The 21,982-nt window shown below is 38.0% G+C and overlaps 1 long non-coding RNA gene across 3 annotated transcripts in view; it reads right to left on the bottom strand.

Annotated features, from left to right (window-relative positions):
- LOC116963060 overlaps nt 1–19,973 on the bottom strand; it is a 219,005-nt gene extending 199,032 nt beyond the window's left edge. For 2 of the 3 annotated variants that reach the window (XR_004407928.2, XR_004407926.2), the window contains exons 1-2: nt 19,873–19,973; nt 6,057–6,100 (exon numbers count right to left, since the gene is read on the bottom strand). This is a non-coding gene — a long non-coding RNA (uncharacterized LOC116963060). Of the gene's footprint in view, nt 1–2,076; nt 2,175–6,056; nt 6,101–19,872 lie in introns of all 3 variants that reach the window. The other variant, XR_004407927.2, reaches the window with a different exon arrangement.
- Nucleotides 19,974–21,982: the final 2,009 nt, after the last annotated feature.

Genomic DNA, 21,982 nt, shown 5'->3' on the forward strand with positions numbered 1-21,982 from the left:
ATACTGTGAAGTTATCATATTTTTATCCCATTGGTGTATTCTCTTTTTTCTGCTAATGTAGAAACTAATGAAGGACAAAAAGGAAGAATTACAACATAGCCAAAAAGAGAAAAAGTACATTCAAATAGCTTTTTGGTTTTTTAGTATACTCATTAGACTTAGGATGCATGGTCAGACTAGCAATACTAGCAAACCTTTTTTAATTGCACATTCTATTTCCCCCTATTCCATGCATTCAACCTGCAGAGAAGAAAGACATTTAAAGATTACCAAGGCAAGTTTGTAATGAAGCGGATACCTCTTTGTCTGTCCTTGTGCCAACAGCAGCAGAAGGGATACTAATTAGAGGGTGAATTATTAGCTTCCCATGGTGCACTGCAGGGGCATTAAAAATGAGTGTAGTTTGTTGCTTTCCTTTTAGATGGTTAGTAGTGGTTTAATATATTCTTGTTTCTAGGTGAGCAGCAGGGGACAGTTTTTATGATTATAATTGTTGCATAATTACTGGCCTAAGGTTGCCTATTGTTAAATAAAAATGCTGAGATACTAATGTTTTATTAAACAGTACAAGTAGATAAAATTGTAATATATTTTCCTGAACAATATAAGCTTGTTATCTGGCAGCTTGGTGACAACTCTAAGTTGTCTCGTGGATAGAGGCTCTGATTTTTTCCAAAGACTAAAAATAAAATGTGATTTTTTTAAAAAACTTGAAATACATTCAACTTTTAAAAAGAAGGTTTATTTTAATTTATTCCAAAGAGGGGACCAAAGTTTGCGTACATAACCTAACTTCCTGTCAGATTTTACATCATGAGGAATGTGAACTGACCTCAGAATTAAGACTTGTAGATCCCCCTTTTCTGCAATCACAAATACATTCTAAATTTTCTGCCATATTTTGTCTTTACAATAATCCAAAACTGAGTAACAACGTAAGAAATAAAAGGCAAAAATAACTAAAATAAAAATAAAGAAAGTTAGGCGACTTTCACTATAAAGCCAAACCAGAAATTTGTAATATCTTTTTTCGTTCCACCTCAGGTAGTGGAATAGCTGTCTGAATGTGTAGCAAAAAGGTTTCCATACTTCATCTCAATTTCATGATGTGGTTCCTGTATGTCAGTAGAACACAGGCTATTTTGATGTCCCATGGTTTATCCAGGTGGAGCTCTATCTGCCAAGCCACCTGCTCTGCATCAAAACTCTCTTTAGGAAAGCAATGTGAATGCAAAGGATCAGCTCCAGTCACTTGTGCCTATGTCACGTTTACACAGACTTCCTTCTGAATTGTGCAAATTCTAAATCTAAGTCTTCAAACAAATATGCTAAGTAAGAAAAATGTTATTTTTACTTCATCTGGTTCTGTCTGCAAAGGAGGAGCAAGAGGATATAGGAGAAAGGCAATTGTTTATAATAACTTTTGAAAAATAAATTATTTTCATGAAATTTTGCCAAAACCAGTTAGAAATTTGCTCAGCATTTCACTAAAGCTGATAAATTTCCAGTAAAGATTACTCTTATGAATTGTTTAATGGCAGAACCTCTTCATTTTTCTTACTTTCAGGAAAGTAAAACAACTATGAAATAGTTACAACTGAAGAATAATTAGAAGACAGAAACTAACTAGCTGTCTTAAAGAAATCCTTAAATGGTCTTTCAGTGCTCTTTTTCTTGTTGAGCCTGTCCTTCTTAATGACATTTTCTTCAGACAACATAGGCCTTACTGATTCACTTCTAAAATGAAGAATAGTGTCAGACCTTTAAAGATCTGGAGACACCATCCTGTTGTCTTAGAAGTCATTCTTACTCCTGATGCCTTCAGTCTCCTAAGTAGCATCCCTGAAAACCTCCAGTTCCACCAGCTCATTTGAGATAAGCTGTGGTTATGAGGAACATTTTGGAAAACAAGCAAATGCTTTAAAGCTTTTACTAAACTACTTTTTTTTTTCTCTGAATCATGACACACATCTAAAATTCATTAGGAGAAGTACTTGTAGCTAGGCTCCTCTTGTGTATCCAAACACACAATACATTTCAGGGGAAGAAGAGAAGTAAAAAAACCACTCTATGTACCATCATCGTCTGGAGGTTCTCCTTCAAACTAATTCTGCCAGAGAAGAATATATATCAACTCTGTCCACACTGGTGCATACTATTTCAGTGGGTTTTATCTGAGATAAATAAATGAAGATAAGCACAGTATTACATGCAATTTGTTAAAATAAGGGTTAGTAATGTAGTGCTTGGGTCTTTAAATATTGTTATACAGTGAAAGAAAAGAGGATTACACTGTCCATTCACAGGTGGAACACTGCACTGAATAACTACCTTTCCTTACTCAAGTCATCAGTATCCTTATTTAACTTCTTCCACCTTGACCTAGAAAATACATCAGTCATTTGCTATTTTTGTAATGAAATGCTGATCTATGCAAGCCTGTGCTGGCAGCTCTATACAGTACTTTCACTGCAACACTCTGCTGGCTGCCAATCTCAGAAAACCTCTTGGTGTTGTTGAACAATAGGAGATCACTGACCTTTCCTTCCTCTCCCATGAATCAACTATTTAAAAGCTAAAGCTACTGTAGATATAACACAAACTAAGGAACTGATGACAGGTGTCATCAGTAGAGTGTTATGCTACTGTGATTAGAAGTATATGCCTATTTATGTGGCACAAGCATCTCAAAGCAGACAATAGAAATGATTGTACAGGTTTGTAAACTTCATCTAAGACAAAAACTTGGTATTTCTATCAAGATTTGCATTTCTGATGTGGGAACTTCACTCTCTGCAAATCTCATAGTTTCCCACAAAAACCTTGGTGCAACACAAAGTTGCTTCTTTATATATTTTAAAAGATTTTTCAGTAAGTGCAGGAGGAAATCTATACAGTATCTTCCATTTTAGGAATTGGGATGATTCAGCATTCATATTAACAATTTATTTTTTTTTAATTCCTACTTGTATCAATCTCATTTATTTCTTCTGGCTTCAAATTTCTTTTTTTCTTCTTTTTTGATGTCAATAACCCCATGGAAAAACCTAAAAATCTTCAGTAATCATGTCTATATAGCTCTGTGGAGCTTTCGGTAAAGAAAAACAATAGGAAAAAATCCATTGGTTTAGCTGCACAAGCACCGGTATCAAAACGTGAAAATTCACTAATCACTTAAAAGAATGTGCTAATTTCAATTACCTCTTCAGATTCCTCCAATAAATAGCTTTTAAGCACATGCCTGAACTGAATCAGAAAAAGATGTTTCTGAAGTGCAATTATTTATTTTCATTTCAAGCTTTCTGCTTTGGAAGTCCAAAAAAAATATATTAAAGCTCTATGAGTATTTTCTGTTCAGAAACTGATTACACAAGAGCTAGATTATTAATGGGATCATATAGCTGCACAGAGAGACAAAGGAATGAAGCATCCTCTCTCAAACATCTCTGGAAAGGACATAGCATCTGGTTTACTCGCACAAATGGGCAACAGTCTCTCCCTGCAACTGAGGTATAGCTAGTGATGAGCATCTCTGCTGGCCAGGCAGACCCAGCACAGCAGGAGAGCTTTGATGTGAAGCAGTTAAAGATTTTGCAACCCCCACCCCAAAACTGAAGAAGATGTTAGAAGAAACTGTGACTCTTTGTCCCAACTTGTGTCAAAGGTCAGTCTATCCTGTGCATCCATTTAAATTATTGATAAAGCCACATAACAGAATATCAGAACAATTCACAGTCTGTAACACACATTTCAGAGGTATTTAGGGTTTTTAATCAGTGGCCCCAGAGATGCACACAACTGCTGTTGGTTTTCATTGTGAGCTAGGTGTCAAATCTGTGGGGTTCTTTTCCTGTTTCCTTCACTAGTTGGTTATAAATTAGCATGAAGACCCCAGTGTTGTAACAGGGTTCATCCACATAGATACAGCTGAGATACATGAACCAACCTGACAAACTGAATACTGAATATCTTGGGTTTTATCAATTTAAGTAAAACCCATTTAAAATTTTAATTTCTTTTTGCTTGTGTCATAATTTCTGTTAAAATTAATCAAAGGAGTGTTAAGAGCAAATATAGTGTTTTGTCCAGAAAGACTGCAGTGATCCTCCCAACTGAAATGTTTTTATTCCCTGGAACAAACAAACAATTCTCTTAATAGTAAATCAATCAGCATCAGAAAGAGCCATTCCAGTGCCTTGCATTGATACAGTTAACAAGTATTTGCTTGCATAGGTTGATTTTTATATGAATAATAACAACTGTGTTTGTGATCATGAATTCTATGAAAAGAAAGACCAATTTTTGTCTCAGCAAGACCAAATAGGATTGAGCAGCACCTTAAAGGTCTCATTGTGTAAGCCTCACTGGATTTGCTTTCATCATATTATTTAAAAGAGAAGGGATTGCCCAAAGCAAGGGTAATCAAGACCTAAATAGCGACTGCTTAAGCAAAATGACAGATGAACAAGCCACTGTAAAAAAGAGAACACAGCACTCAGGAAAAGTCCATTTAAAATAGGAAAGCAGAGAAAATACCTTCAAATGCTTTCTTTTTTACAATGCTATAATTACTAGAGAGATTTCTTGGCTGAAATATGAGTGTCTGTTAACCTGAAGTTTGAGATAGTGTGGAAAGAGAATCAAAACTTAGTATTAGGAGAATAGATTCCATTCTCTGAGCTGGATTGATCTTGTTCTCACCTTTTCTGCAAAATAGGGAAAAACTACTGTATGGTTAGAGGCACAGCATATTAGATAAATAGCTTGAACCTCTTTCCCAAACATGCATATGATGGAAATTTTTCCAAGAATAATATAGAAACTACATAATGATATATATGTGCTTGAAGTGATAGCAATGATATTTTTTAAAAGTGGAATGTAAGGTAAGTTGAGACAAGGAGATAAACAGAGTTACCATAACGTAAAAGGTGATTGTTTTGCACCAGAGGAGGGGAGAAGGCAAGGGGGGAAATGAGAGAGAGAGTGAGATGGTCCAGGGTTCTTTATTCCGGTAAGAAAGAACCAACAACAAATGGCTTAATAAAATAGCTGTTTTAATATGATAGAATAAAAAGAGGAATATAGATGGTAAATCTTACAAGATGGGAACCCCATGTTTTTACAGTGTTGGACAGGCCCTGGATGGATTTTCCCACTGCATGCTGTGCAGAACGCATCCATTTGGGTCATCCAAGCTATTATATGATTTTCTTACCAGAAAACAATTCTACTCATCATTTCTACTGTCAAACAAAAAGGAAGTTCACACAATAACTCCTTGCTGCACTTTTAGATAAAGATGAAGCCCACATACCAGTGCCAGGTGGGATCATGGTACAGCATGGCATGGGTTTGGGCCTGCTCAGGTTAACTGTACTGTGGATCACTAATTCATGTACAGTGGTCTCCCAGACAGGATCACTACAGTGTTGCAGGAAAAATGAAGTCTTATTCTGCTGAAACTATACTTTTCACAGAATACACTAATGGAAAGAACCAATTTAATTAATGGGAGATTTTGATAACATTTTTAGAGGGAAAGGACCAGCTCCTACTTTGTTATAATAAATGTTCCATAAAGAATAAAAAAAAAAGTGTTTATCTAACCATAAGTCTTCTGAATCATTGTTGTGGCAGACCACTAAGCAATTATCTATTTTCAGTGAAGAAATAACAGTAATTTCTGAAGCATTCTTGTTTTAAAAAAAAAAAAAAAAACAAAACCAGATTATACTTATTTCAGGTGACAGAATAAAACTGTAATCTTGGAAAAAAGTGCTTTGATTATTTATCCTACATAAAAGAAAAAAAGGTTATTAATTATCTCTAAATTTGTTTTCCAAATATATCCTTATGATAAGGATGATAAGGATGAATGCTAACATTCTTTCACATTTGACTTCTTTGTCACTGCTTTTAAGAACACCTGAAGCAAAAAAATTTCCAAACAAGAATGCTGTCAAGTCACTTGCCAAATAATCAAAAAAAGCAAATTTTAGATTAAAAATTTTGAGGGTTTGTATGAGAAAATGGGTTTATAATATGATTCCTACCGTAGAAAGTGAAATGACACGTGACCTCTGCATCCCATGAAAACCTGAAATTAAAAATAAGAATATTGAGAATCAGAGCAAAACTCACATGTAGCTTTATACTGAAATACAGAAAAACAAAATACATTCAGAAGAACATTAGGGTATATTGATTGGATGATGCAAAATGCAAAGAGAAAAGGATTACGTCTGATAAGCTCAGAGAAGAGGAGAGAAGACAAGAAGAGACAAGATGAGAGAAAATGATAGAAGAGGAGGTCAGAAAAAAGAAGGTGAGACAGGAGATGGGAAGTTTCTGTGGGACAGTGGGAGGAGAAAGCAGGACAGGGTATGGCAGGTTCACTCAAAAATTATGCTCTTATGTAATGCCATAGTTCTTAGTGATGAATAAAAGCACCAAAAATATATTTGGTTTTTATGTTAGGAAGAACTATACATTCTAACATGCATTAGTCTCCTTTTTCCATTGCCCATATTTTTAGTCAGTACAAAGCAAACCTAAAAAATAAGAAATTCATTTACTCTAGCCATCAGGAGCTGTACATTTATATTCTGGTATATGTATTACAGCTAGTTCTAGACTTTGATCTAGTGCATGTACCCTCATTCAGATGGAGGACTACTGTTGTTTGAAAGCTTTCCACCTCACAGTGGATATAGAAATGTAAAATATTAATATATTGATTCTGCTGCACTCAATGCCAGCCAATTCAAATCTCAGCATGACGGGTCAGGATATTGTATAAAACAAAGGCAACGTCTCATCAGCTTCAGTTGCATATCTGAGATCCACAATCAAAATGACAATGCATGTCATCTTCAACAAAGATACTCCTATCCTAAGATGTTTAGAAGGATATGAATCTGTATTAGACAAATACACATAGAAAAATTAATGAATTTAGGTCAAAACATGTTACTGATATGATCCCAGTACTGAACTACCATCTGAAGTTTAAACATCATGCTAGTGGTGCCAAATACACCTATTACAATGCAGAGAGCCTGCTGATAAATCATCGCAGACAAAGACGGTAGGTAGCAATAGACATCACCATAGACCAAAAGAATTTTAAAGGGAAAAAAAGAATACACCTCTCCAAAATAATTAATGCAACAAGTGGTTTGTTGGGCTTTTTAAATTTTCCTTGTAAGTTACACTTACTGAAACCTCTAAAACAGTGAATAGAAACATTCTCCAATGTAGCCACCTGCCCCCATTTCATATGGAATTACTCATGTCAGAATATGACCATGTCATCTCATAACTACACAAAACAAGGCTATAGGCCTTGTTATAATTTACACTACAGGAGTGTACAGTGCTGTAGTAGTATTGAAGGCTTGGAAAATGGATGAAGAGTAGCCCTGAAAGTACTCTTTGGAAGCTTTGTTCAGTCTCTTGTATAGGTGTTGGAACTGAACACTGTCTAGCAGCTACCATATTACAAAATGACAGAATCATAGAATGGTTTGGGTTGGAAGGGACCTTAAAAATGATCTAGTTCCAACCCTCCTGTCACGGGCAAAGACACCTTCCACTAGACCAGGTTGCTCCAAGCCCCGTCCAACCTGGCCTTGAACCCTTCCAGGGAGGGGGCAGCCACAGCTTCTCTGGGCAATTTGTGCCAGTGCCCCACCACCCTCACAAGAAAGTATTTCTTCCTTTAATCTGAATCTAATTTTTTTCAGTTTAAAGCCATCACCCCTTGTCCTATCACTACAAGTCCTTGTAAAAAGTCCCTCTCCAGCCTTCCTGTAGCCCCCTTTAAGTCCTAGAAGGCTGCTATAAGGTCTCCCTGGAGTGTTCTCTTCTCCAGGCTGAACAACCCCAACTCTCTCAGCCTGTCCTCATAGGGGTGGTGTTCCAGCCCCCTGAGCATCTTTGTGGCCTCCTCTGGACTTGCTCAAGCAGGTCCATGTCCTTCTGATATTGGGGGCCCTGGAGACGAACACAGGACTGCAGGGGGGGCGTCACAACAGCAGAGTAGAGGGGGATAATAACTTCCTTAAACCTGCTGACCACACTTCTCTTGATGCATCCCAGGACACAGGTGGCCTTCTGGGCTGCAAGCGCACAATGCCAGGTCATGTTGAGCTTCTCATCAACCAACACCCCCAAGTCCTTCTCCGCAGGGCTATTCTCAACCCACTCATCACTCAGCATGTATTTGAGCTTGGGATTTTCCTGACCCATGGGCAGGACCTTGCACTTGGCCTTGCTAAACTTCATGAGGTTTGCATGGGCCCACATCTCCAGCCTGTCCAGGTCCTTCTGGATCCCTTCCCTCCAGCGTGTCACTGCACCACACAGCTTGGTGCCATCACTGAACTTGCTGCAGGTGCACTCGATCCCACTGTCCATGTCACCAACAAAGATGTTAAACAGCGCCAATCCCAACACTGACCCCTGAGGAATGCCACTTGTCACTGCTCTCCACTTGGACATCGAGCTGTTGACCACACCTCTTTGAGTGTGACCACCCAGGCAATTCCTTATCCACTGAGTGATCCGTCCATCAAACCCACATCTCTCCAATTTAGAGACAAGGATGTCATGTGGGACAGAGTCAAAAGCTTTGCACAAGTCCCGATGGGTGACGTCAGTTGCTCTCCCCTTACCCACCAATGCTGTAACCCCATTGTAGAAGGCCACCAAATTCATCAGGCACAATTTGCCCATAGTGAAGTCATGTTGGCTGTCACCAATCACCTCCTTGTTTTCCATGTGCCCTAGCACAGTTTCCAGGAGGATTCACTCCATGATCTTGCCAGGCACAGAGGTGAGACTGACTGGCCTGTAGTTCCCTGGGTCCTCTTCATTTCCCTTTTTAAAGATGGGGGTTATGGTTCTCCTTTTCCAGTCAGCAGGAACTTTGCCGGACTGCCACAACTTGTCAAATATGATGGACAGTGCCTTAACCACTTCCTCCACCAGTTCCCTCAGGACCTGCGGATACATCTCATCAGGTCCCATGGACTTGTGCACCTTCAGGTTCCTTAGATGGTCTTGAACCTGGTCTTCTGCTACAGTGACAGTTCTACATTCTCCCATTCCCTGTGTTTGCCTTCTGCATGTTGGATGTAAATTACAACTAGATAGAAAAGATAAAAGTCTGTGTGGTATTTCATGTTCTTCACTGGTCAGCATGTATTCTAGGCTTTATATTCTATCAAACACTCATTCTGGAGTCTCAGTGAAAAAAAGGTTTGTGTCCCTGTACCCCTATGTTTTTGTTTCTAGCACAATGTCATGTGAGGCATGTGTACTAAATCTACAGATATAGGTGACTAAAATAACTTCTGTCTTAAGCAAGTCAGAATTCCTTAATCCTCCCTTACACTCCCAAGAGTAGACTTTATATTGAGATTAAAGATCTCTGAGAATATTAGTTAATATAATGCCAGTAATTTATTTTTCTGTAGTATAAATCTGATATCAATACTATATGTCTGATATGGATAGCTTAGTAAGGCATTTTTTGTTTAATGTGAAGTTGTATAAAAGGTGAAGCAACATCCTCACAAAGATGGACTGATTATTGTTCCACCATTGCTTATATTAACTATGTTGCTATCTATCAAAACAAATTTCAGCCATGTTAAAGGCAAAAATAATTTCTGAAACATTGTCTGAGCTGCCTTCTTTAGAAATAGCCCACAATCTACCCCATGCACTGTAAAAGCTATAATGTAGTCCAAGCAAGATGCTCAGAGGTTTTGCACTGCCATTTTGGAGGGGGAGCAGAGGAGAAGGGCCACAGAGAATGGACTTTGAAGACAAAAATGTTGTAGGCAATTAGCTAAAATGTTACAACTGGTGCATTCTAATCTTGATGGGCTCATTAAGCATTAAAACTCCTTGACATTTTCCTGTTGTAGTGATAAATAGGAATGAACAGTTTGCATTTTATACTTTCCTAAATTGTATGTCTTTTTGGCTTCTTCATCCGTCATGTTTTACATGTTTATTTTTGCATCCATTTTATTAAAAATATACCATTAAAGATTCTTTGTTCTTCCTCTAATTATCTTCCTTTGAAAAACTCTTAATTTTGTATCAATGATATTGTTTGGTTTTAAAGTTTAATAGTTAATGTTCATTGTTAAATTGCCAAAAGGATATACACTAATTTAGCATGTCACTGCTGCTTGGTGAAAATGCCATCTTTAGTGATCCATGAGTTGCAGAGAAAAATAGAAAAGAAAGAAGGCCAACAGTCTTATAACACCCCAATTTAATTTAAGATGTCCATTTATATTAAAGGGGTTTTGAAGGAAACCCTTCAAAGCCTTCTTTCCTTGGATAGTTAAATACATTTAAGTATTATCTTTAAATGGAATTACAACTGCATTGATTTAATAATCAGGAAAGAACAAAAAGCAGATTGTGAACGAGATATTGTTCGCCTTTTTATATTAATGAAATTAATCTCAGGACTACCTGCTATTCTGCTATTCTTTTTTTTTTTTAAAAAAACTTCTTCCCCCTTTTTGTACTTTTCCAAGTTCTAAAAATAACCCGCCTGAGTGGATATTAGTGGCGTGAACTGGAGAAAAAGACATAAAGTTTTATTGTCTTTCCTTTTAATTTTCATTTGCTATTCATAATCAATGGGCTCAGAAATTCACTTTTGATTTTTCAGTTGTGTTCTCTCTCTCTGTTAAAAGGAAAGCTTCTGGTGAGTCCTTATTTTCTCTAGATCATTACACATCAGTAGCAGGCTAATAATCCCTAACTTCTGTATTGGGTGTGAATGACAAGGTTCTAGTAGCAGAGGTGGCTACAAGGGTAGCATCTGTGGAAAGTTCAGGGGCTGCCCTCTGCCAGACACAGCTGTTTCCAGCCAGCTTGGCAACAGACCCACCGCTTGCCAAAGCCAAGCCATTTGGAGGACTTTGTCGTGCCTCTGGGAAAACCTATTTGAGAAAGGACAGAAGAGTGCATGGAAGGAGGGAACAACGGGAACAAGATCAGATGAGCGGATTCTCGATGGTGGAGCATGCACATCCCCAGAGGGACTGTGGTGCATGGATGAGTCCATGCTGGAGCAGGTATGGCTCCAAAGGAACTGTGGCCTGTGGATAAGCCCATGCCAGAACAGGTTCATCACTGAAGGGATTGCACTCTGTGGAGGACCCATGCAGAGCATAGGAAATGAGTGAGAAATAAGGAACGGCAGAGAGAAAACACCGTACACTGGCCTCAACTGTCTGCACTACTTGTTGCCTCACTGAAGGGTCTGAGTGTAATCTGCAGTGATAATGGAGGGAGGAGAGGTGTCTGGAGTGAAGTAATGAAGTTGAGCCTGGTATTTTCCCTAAGTAAATGTTTGTCTTCTTTGTTTTCCAACACCCAAATCAATAATTAAATATTGATGTTAACTGGTAGTATATTAAGTTGAATTCCCCAAGTTGAGTCTTTTGCCTGCAGTAGTTACTGGTGAGTGATTTCCCTGTCTTTATTTTGAGCCATGAGCTTTATTTCCTCCCCTATTCTTCCTATTTTCTCCCCACTCTGCTGCTGGGAGGGAATAAGCCAGCAGTTGAGTGGGTGCTTGGCTGCTCACAGGGGCCAACCTACTGCAGCTTCCTCTTTGCTTATCTCTTTGATATGTACACTTCAGTTCTGACTGTACATGAGGTTTACATTTTGGCACCTTTTTTGACATGTTCTAATGTTCAGCCAGCATCTAGATAACTATGTGATGCTGCATTTTTTTCTGATCTAGCACAAAATTAACCTTAAGTCTCTTATTAATTATACTAAGACCACTTTTATACTTCTGGCAGTCTAATGGGACTTAAAATTAGGATCAGAATGGAGTCCTTAAAATGCTAGCTTTCAAGCTAGATAGAGCATACTAGTCAGTGAAGTGCTACAGAGACTGCAGACATGATAATAAGTTGATCCCATGTATTGCTTTTGTTCCCATGCTGAGGGCTTTAGGCTGACTTTATACCTCCTGTATTCTACCATATATGATGTACCCAGCTTGTGCAGGTGCTCTTGTTTAGGTGTACACTAATGTATATAAATATATAAATATATATCATATTATTAGGACATATAATATAGTAACATAATATGTAAAATTTAAAAAGTAATATATATACAATTGCTCTCTTTGAGTCCTTCTCTTTAGAAGGACTACAGAGCCCTGGGAGTGGCAGTAAGGGACTCTAGAACACAGGTAGTTTTTTCATCAATCCTTCCAGTCAAAGGAAAGGGGTTTGAAAGGACCAGTCAAATCTGGCAAATCAATAACTGGTTACGGAACTGGTTCCACAGCCCAGGGTTCAGCTACTTAGAACATGGGACTCACTTTGAAAAACCTGGTCTATTGGGGGCTGATGGGGTCCATCTGTTAGAAAAGGGGAAGAGCATCTTTGGCCATAGGCTTGCCAAGCTCGTGAAGAGGGCTTTAAACTAAAGTTTGCAGGGGAAGGGAACCTCAATCCATCCCACTCCTACCAGCTTGATGCCAGTGTGAGCAGCAGATGCACAGAGGCTGCAGAGGGGTCACAGGTCAGCAGGAGAGAAGCACAGAGGAATTTCAGATATCCCAGCCAGTAAGTCAGCTTCATGGGGGGCCCAGCTTAAATGCCTCTATGCAAAAACATGTAGCATGGGGAATAAAACAGAGAAGTTAGAGACATGTACATGCCTGCAGGGCTACAACCTTACTGGCATCATGGAAATGTGGTGGGATGGCTCCTATGACTGGAGTGTTGGAATGGAAGGATATGGGCTCTTTAGAAAGGACGGGCAGGAGGGACAAGAAGCTGGGGGGTCACCCTCTATGTCAGTGATCAGATGGAGTGCATGCAGCTCTGCCTGGGGATGGATGAGGAGCTGACCAAGAGCTTATGGGTCAGGATTAATGGGAAGGCAGGGACATGAGATGTTATAGTGGGGATCTGCAACAGGCCACTTAACCAGGAAGACCCAGTGGATGAGGCCCTCTATAAACAGATAGGAGCAGCCTCACTTTCACAAGCCCTGGACCTCACGGGGGTACTTCAACCACCCCGCTATTTGTTGGAGGGACAACACAGCAGGGCATAAGCAATCCAGGAGGTTCCTGGAATGCATGGATGATAACTTCCTCCTCCAAGTGAGAGAGGAGCCAACGAGGAGAGGTGCCATGCTGGACCTTGTTCTCACCAACAAGGAGGGCTGGTGGGGAGTGTGAAGCTCAAGGGAGGCCTTGGCTGCAGTGACCATGAAATGGTGGAGTTCAAGATCCTTGAGGCAGTAAGGAAGGTGTGCAGCAAGCTCGCCACCTTGAACATCAGGAGAGCAGACTGGCTTCTTCAGGGATCTGCTTGGCACAGTAGCATAGGATAGAGTCCTGGAGGGAAGAGGGGCTCAAGACCGCTGGTTAATATTCAAGGATCACCTCCTCGAAGCTCAGGAACAATGCATCCCAACAAACAGGAAGTCAGGTAACACCAGGAGGCTGCATGGATGATCGAGGAGCTCCTGGACAAGCTCAAACATAAAAAGGAAGCCTACAGAGAGTGGAAGAAAGGATGGGTAGTCTGCAAGACATACAGAGAAACTGTCTGGGTGGCCAGAGATCAGGTTGGGAAGGCCAAATCCCTGACAGTTAAATCTGACCAGGGACATCAAGGGGAGAAAAAAAAAGCTTTTACAGGTATGTCAGTGATAAATGGAAGACTAGGGAAAATATTGGACCTCTCTGGAAGGAAAAGGAAGACTTGTTCACCTGGGATATGGAGAAAGCTGAGGTATTCAATGACTTTTTTGCCCCAGTCTTCACCAGCAGGTACTCCAGCCACACTGCCTAAGTTGCAAATGGCAAAGGTGGGGAACTGGAAGAATGAACTGCCACTGTAGCAGAAGACCAGGTTCAAGACCATCTAAGGAACCTGAAGGTGCACAAGTCCATGGGACCTGATGAGATGTATCCGCAGGTCCTGAGGGAACTGGTGGAGGAAGTGGTTAAGGCACCGTCCATCATATTTGACAAGTTGTGGCAGTCCGGCAAAGTTCCTGCTGACTGGAAAAGGAGAACCATAACCCCCATCTTTAAAAAGGGAAATGAAGAGGACCCAGGGAACTACAGGCCAGTCAGTCTCACCTCTGTGCCTGGCAAGATCATGGAGTGAATCCTCCTGGAAACTGTGCTAGGGCACATGGAAAACAAGGAGGTGATTGGTGACAGCCAACATGACTTCACTATGGGCAAATTGTGCCTGATGAATTTGGTGGCCTTCTACAATGGGGTTACAGCATTGGTGGGTAAGGGGAGAGCAACTGACGTCACCCATCGGGACTTGTGCAAAGCTTTTGACTCTGTCCCACATGACATCCTTGTCTCTAAATTGGAGAGATGTGGGTTTGATGGACGGATCACTCAGTGGATAAGGAATTGCCTGGGTGGTCACACTCAAAGAGGTGTGGTCAACAGCTCGATGTCCAAGTGGCTCATGTAGATCATCTAGCCTTGGTGTAATTTGACAGACAATACCTTATACAGGCTGGCATATTATGATATTCAGAAAATTCAGATAAGTCAGACATAGGTAAACTCCAAAGCTGTACAGAATGATTTTAAAGATACTTGATCCACAGGGAAGTGAGCCCAATTGTCAGTAAAAGAAACCATAGGCATATCTTTCTAGATCACTATGTTTTTAAGGCCAGGAAATCTGGCAGAAATTTGTGTTCAAATCATGAATCTGCAAGATCTAGTTGAAAATAAATAAGCACATGGCTAGTTACAGCTTTTCTGTCTCTATTTTTTTTTTCCCCGACAGATATAAAATAACTGCTCTAGACCTTCATATTAAGCTTATCTAGCTAATTTAACTCTGTCTTTGGAAACAAAATATCTCCTAAATAAAATAGAGGCAGTCCTCACCTAATAGGTGTCACACCATTCCATTCGTAGACTCTGTAGGTTTGGTCATGTTTTTTCTATTCAGTTCTGGAATAACTACTGTTAAAAAATGATTTGCATACAGTAGTCAGATGAATAAACATTTCTTTTAGAAATACACTTAAGCATGCGCATAAACCCCATTAAAGTCAGGGGACTCATGCTACAGTTAAACACTTCCTTGTATATTCACATATTTAAGTATATATACATGTGATTTTCCGGATCAAGAAATGTAAGCTGGATTTGTAACTTGAGTTTCTCTAAAAAAAATGTAATGAATTAAATAGTTATTATTTAAAAGCAAGCTCAGAGAAACATCTGATGATCTGATAATTCTAAAATAATCTGTTGGGGTTTTTAAATTCATTTTCTTACCTGAAGTTACATTGCTTTAAAAAAAAATAAAAAAGCAAAACATTAAGAAAACCCCTGTCCTTCTATAAACCATGCATTGGATGTCTGCAGAGATGAAGTCCTTGCAGCAAACAAGAATCTCTTTTTGGTTCCATCAGTTTTCTTCAAATTATTTTCCTGACAGTAGATGTGTCAGATGGCAATGCTTATTTTGACTGAAGATTATCCATTCAGCACAAGCTTCAATTAAGACAGTAGGGAACATTTCATCTCCTCCCTCTAAATAATTCTGCCCCTTTAAATCCCAGTAAATATGTTTTATTGGTATTAGACCTCAAAGATTAAAAATATCCCAACAAAAAAAACATGCTGAGTGATTGATACATATTACCATTGTTAAGAGGCAGCTGACACCAGCTGGCCTCATGCTTCATCCAACTCACCCATTAATCCTGCCTTACTGCTCTGAATGAGTTTATATAGCAGGGTCTCTGGCAAAACCTTGGAATGCTGTCAAGCCACACAATCATAACTATTCAATATAGTGTGCATAATTGTATCAGCAGGGAGACAAAAGATTATTATTATCACTGAACAACTAAAAGGTACAGAGCTTTACTGAGTAACATTAGCACTTGAATGCTATATAGTAACAGTGTCTTTCAAATCATCCTGGTTGGGAAATGCTGATCCTTTCATCTCCACAGCTGCTAATCTTTACTAGGTTGCAGAATGACAAGTGTTAAAAAAAAAAAAAAAAAAAAAAAAAGTGTGTGTGTATATATATAGATATATACAAATAATTAAATAGAAGTTGGAGAGAAATAGGGAGAGGAGGGGAACAAAACTGCAAAATATGTGCAGTTGATTAAGTGGCTGAAATCACCACTTTTGTGTTATGTATTGATTCTCACACTTTATTTATTTATTTATTTGATTGATGACAATGGTGTTTCATGTCAGCTCAAGCCACAATAATATTTTACAACCATGTTTGTGAGAGCTGCACTAAATGAGAACAATTGGATCAGAAGGCCCTCAGTCACATTTCTTTGATTTAGTGAAGCAGGAGCCTATCTTTATTGTGCTGTTGCTAAAACCATCAGTAATTAAAGCTGAGTGCTTAAATCTTTGAAGTTCATCAAACAACATGCCCAACATGCTTGTTTATTTCTAGAGATGTGCTAAACCTTGAAGTCAACCAATGCAGCAAAAGCAGTCCTCTGACAATTTGAAGAACCACAGGAAGTATTTGTTTGTTAGAATAATTTTAGAGTCAAAATGTGCCCATTTTCTTTAAAATACTATTCAGCAAATAGCTTCATAATTGTTTAAGAAATGCAGAAACAACATGGGTTTTGGTAATGCTTCCCATACCAATCTTTTGAAAATATGGAAAAGTACTAAATTCAGAAAGTAACACCAGTTAAAAGAACAATCAGGTTCTGATTAGAAAAAAGCCAAAAAATATTAACATACTTGCAGGTTCATTCCCATTTGGCAACACTTTTGAGGAATTTCCTAAAGTTTGAGAAGGACCTTAAGAATATACATAAAATAAAGCATGTGCTCAGAAGATTCATTGAACCACGGTTCAAAATATTACTTTTAAAAGACAGTCCAGCACATTTCAGACTTTGACTTTAATAGCTTCATTAACAAAGAGGTGAAGAGCTGTGGTATTATTCTATTGCTAGTTCTAATATTAATTTTTTCTCTTAGAAAGCCATGGCTGTTATTCCTTTCAAACTGTATAAAAAAATATTAACACCTTGAGTTCTGTCCATCTACCTGAACCCATCTTCAGGACCTAGACTCTCTTTAACATTGACTTGACTTATAAAAAATTTCACCTACATTTGAAAAATATGCTACCTGTGAAGGTCTCTAACTCACCAGTATTTGTCATTATAAAGGACTTTGTGATTTAACAATTTTATATATGTAAATTAGATAATTTATTTAAATAACAAACTGTGACACACAAGTGAAAAAATATCTTTTGTCAGGCAAGAAATGTCCGTGTTTGGAGAAAAAAAATATATCTAGGAAATCATACTGAACTTGTCCTATGGAGAAGTATTAACTTCCAAGAGGTAAGACTAAATTTAAAGTCTCACTTTTTTCCTTACTCCAACAAGAACAGCTTGTAGCACAAAACTTAAAGCTCAGAAAAAGACAAGCTTTCTTTAGGCTCTACCGCCTTTCCTGTGCTGTAATGAATTTTTAGTTCACTGTGTAATGGTCAACATTAGTGGTTTTCAAAGGACACTAACCAGAAAAACTAGTCTGTTCAGCTGTAAGCTTGTAATTTATACCATATGTCTCAGTGGTATGGGACACTTCCCTCCCTGGTAGTCATGATCTACACAAAAATCAGGTCTTAAATTCTATTGTAAGAATAGCTAAAAACACATTAACAAGGACATGAATAGCAATTACCTACAACTGTTTGGCCACACTTTTCCAAAAATATCTAGGATCCAGCTGAAACTTAGAATTCTGATTTCTCACCAAATTTTAACATTTGATTTTTTTTCCCCTGTCAATTTTTTCTTGCTTCTTGTGAAAGTACATTTTTGGAAAAAAAAAAAAATAAAGCGTTACTTTCACAATTTTCTATCTATTTACAAAATGTCTTTTTTTTTTTCATATAATGTCAGTAATACAATATCTGAATAATGAGTAATATAAACATTTTCTTTTCATGTGTTTACAAGTGTTAAAATTATTTCAGTTATAGCAATTGACAATTTTGATGGCAGAGTATCACTGGGATTAACAAATATGTTGTTCCTGTAAGGAGACAGTTTTAGCAGAGAAATGGCTCAAGGAGGGGCCATTTTTCTCCTTAAAAGAATGATTTATGTTTTCAGCAGCTGTTTTTCAATGGGACTCTGGGGTGTAAATGTTTGAGACTTCCTTGGAGCTTGTCGAGTCACCCCAGTTTAGCGTTTTTATTTAAAACACAACAATAGGAGAAAGGTGTCCTGTTTATGCTAAAAATTTAAAACCAGACTCTGCAATGTATTAGAAAATACACAACAGAGAGCGTTGTCACAGTGTGCCTGTGAGCACATTACAATAGTCACAGGTCTTTATTCCCACCAACTACAATGACTACATAATAGTCAAAGAATTACTGTCCTTCCAGACAAATTAATTTTTCTTTTATATTTAATGCAACGTACTATACACTACAAAAAAAAAGTCAGCACTGCAGGCTCAATTATAAGTAACATTTACCACCACTTTTCATGAAAGGACAACACACAGACCAAAGAGAAGTCAGAAAGGGAGCCCTAGTGCACTATTATAGCAGTGTAGCTCCTCTCAGTACAAGCCAAGTACTTTGTGCAGCAAAATTATTTTGTCAAATTCAAGGGCAGCTGTGCTAGAAGAAAAATGTTATTTTAATAAAGTCACTGCTGACAATATTTGATTCGATTAACATGAAGTCAACTGTCCTAAATAGCTGAGATGTAATTAACTATGTATCTAACAGCTTGAAACAATAAAAAAAAACCCTTTATTGACCACGTTTGTTAACCACTGTTTTTTCACCATTCCCAAGTTAGTAAAAAGGCAATTTAATACCAGCTGGTACGCACAAGAGTTAGAATGAGGTAGTCAGATAATGAGAACACTGAGTTGTAGTTAGCATTCAGTAATTCATATGCAGAAACAAAAAGGAGTGCTTTTTTTTTTTGCCAGCAGTAGATTCTTTTGATGAGTAACAGACTGTGGAATTCTAATTTTCAGGACACCGCACACATATCTTTCTGTACAAGGACTCTCCAGCAGAGCATCCTGATCTGTTAGAAGTGATTTTTTTTTTTTTTTGGTACCTTGATGACCAAGAGCCTTCTCAGTATAAATGACCCCCAACATATTCATTCTGAGATATATCAAGGCCAGTTCTGTAATGTGAAGCATCTTTCTTAGTACAAACTGAAAACATTCAAGGTTCCTCTATCATTTTCAGGGTAGTAGTGATGCTAATTCCTATCCCATTCTCCTTATACAATAAATATAAGAAATAAATATTTCTATATATGTGTTGCCAGACTTATTTCTGTAAAACAAAAAAAGGCAAAATTTAACCACCTATCAGAGACTAAAACCCCAAGATTTCCAAATATTATCTAGGGATGAGCATGGAAGATGTAATGGAAAGCTGATCATCTTCTTACATCAAGCATTTAGTTGGTAGATCTACAGGGCTGACTGTTGGTTATGCAGAATATCCAGACACCATGGTAAATATGCTATAGACTTTCAGCTATTTCTAGAGAGAAATGACTGATCCAGGCACCAATATAGACGAAGTAGATGCAAATTTTGTGCCTTGTTTTGTGTTACAGAGGACTATGTGTGACTTAGAAGTCGCTGTGAACATGTAGTAACTACGTAACAAAGTGGGGTCCTCGTGTAGTTGCTGCCCTGAACTGGCATGTAAATACACGAAGAGACTAAAAAGAAAGTTAACATTAAACAGTAGTCACTAAAGCCAGTAAACCCTGCCTTTTACCTGTTGAGTTTATACTGACCTGGGTTCTGGCACAGGCTCAGCTGATGTAAATTCAGGACTCTGATCTGTGATGCACTTCGCTGCAGAGAGATGTCCTTAGTGTGCTTGCAATTCTCATCTCTATCTGTAAAATAGTTTTCATTGTGATACAGCAAAGAGTCATTCATATTATAGGCAAGAGTGTTGTCTTGATAGATAAATAACAATGGAGGTACCCCAGAGATCTATAAAAACCATTCTTTATAATTTCAGTGCAACAGCTCATACTGATATAATGTAGCAAGTACATGGTCTTTTGGTTGTGTACTACAATGAAAAACTTTTAAGAAACCCATTGTTAAAAGAAAGGTGAAGCTTAGTAGAAGAGATTTAGAAGTCTTGTAGAAATGGGATGGGAAATTCAAGTATTAATAAGCCATGACTCACTGAACTGCTGTGGAATACCATGAGATCATACTGTTATGATTGTTATAACTTCTTTTTAACATTTAGGATTAACCTTAATGTTCACCATTCAAGTTCCTCAAATAAGAGAAAAGGCATACCAAACACATATTTAGATACTTCTGTATAGTATGTGATTATGCCATTCATAATCTTTTAAAAGGTATCAATCACTTTTACGAGTTAGACAGAAGTTACTAGTTTAAAAACATATTTTTGGTGTTTAAAACTAAAATTCAGTAGTTGCAAGTTAGAAAGACATACCACTCTGGTTGTTACATTATACTAATGCCTTATCTGCTGAGTTACATAAAATTAATACCCTGGGAAAAATTAGTATATTCTAAAATATTCTGCTTTATCTGGCAAAAAGGAGGAAAATGGATTGGAGAAGGAGGCTTAGCATGACCAAGAACCACTTGCAGTTCTCAGTCAGTGTTAGGCTTTACTGTTATCTCTACCCAGCGGCTTGACCAGTTGTTTAAAGAACCTTGTTTTTTCACAGGCAGCATGCTAGCCTTGCTCAGCAGCAAGAGCAATTTTTCTTTCAGACACAGTCGGCATGCTGCATCAGCATGACGTGGGTATGGAACCCGCACTTCTGCATGATACAAACATTTCTTGCTCCTCTTCTGCTCTGTAGGTGGAATTCTTCAGTTAACCTGATTTTAGATAAAGACCTGTATACCCTGTGATCATCCTGAGGCACTTGGGACCTGATTCAAAACTGAATTCAAATCTACAGAATTGTTCCCATTGGCTCTGGCAGACTTTGGCTTAGGCCTTTGCTAAGCATTTATAGGAGCTATCACCTTCTCTCACTTGGTTTACAAAATAGATCACATTTTTTTGTGATGCTAGTTAGTGCTGTGCATTGCACAAATAATATACAGAGTGAATACTTAGTATTTTGAGCTAACCATAGGGGATGATAATCCTGTTCATGCTTCTCAGGTATTTTATCAGCTATGCTGACATAGCATAATTAAAATTCAGGATCAGAAAAATCCTAATGCAACCACTAAAATTTCAACATCCTATTTTCAAGTTGGATAGTTATTTTGAATTCCAGAAGTATATAACTTAAATCTATTCTGGGAAATGGTACTATTGCAATCCTGAAATGCAGACATGATTAACAGACAAATCACCTGGTAGTGATTGAGTACCTTTATCTCCTTCATCTATATACCTGATGTGTACTTGCCTACCTTTAATTGTGGGGGGTTTAGTCTCTTTTTAAGAGGGTTTATAATGAAATTGTGATATCAGTATACAGATTATGTGACATCTATTTATCACACAGTGCAGTAGGTAATCTGCCATAATGCAGGATGAAAAAAAAAACTACCTGAATGCTGATCTGTTCTTTTCCAGTTTTACATACAAAGAATGAATATTTTGTCAATGGATTATGATTAATTTCAGAACTAAGTAATTGGTGGAATAATCTTTTTTAAATCAAATCTGAGGTTCAGTTGTGCTCTTATTCACTGTGATTTTGAAGCCAAATAAGTGCACGAGACCATAAGTGAGTAAGGCCTCTTAATTTAGCAGTAGGTGCTGATAAGAAAAATACAGAAACCAGCATAAAACAGTATATGGTACAATCATTACTTTGGTTTATCTCAGGAATGAAATCACCCACCACCTAAAATAAGAAAAAGGTTTCCATAAACCTTTGA

Source organism: Tyto alba, unplaced genomic scaffold (assembly GCF_018691265.1).
Source record: "Tyto alba isolate M040663 unplaced genomic scaffold, T.alba_DEE_v4.0 Super-Scaffold_26, whole genome shotgun sequence".
In the NCBI taxonomy this organism is placed as follows: domain Eukaryota; kingdom Metazoa; phylum Chordata; class Aves; order Strigiformes; family Tytonidae; genus Tyto; species Tyto alba.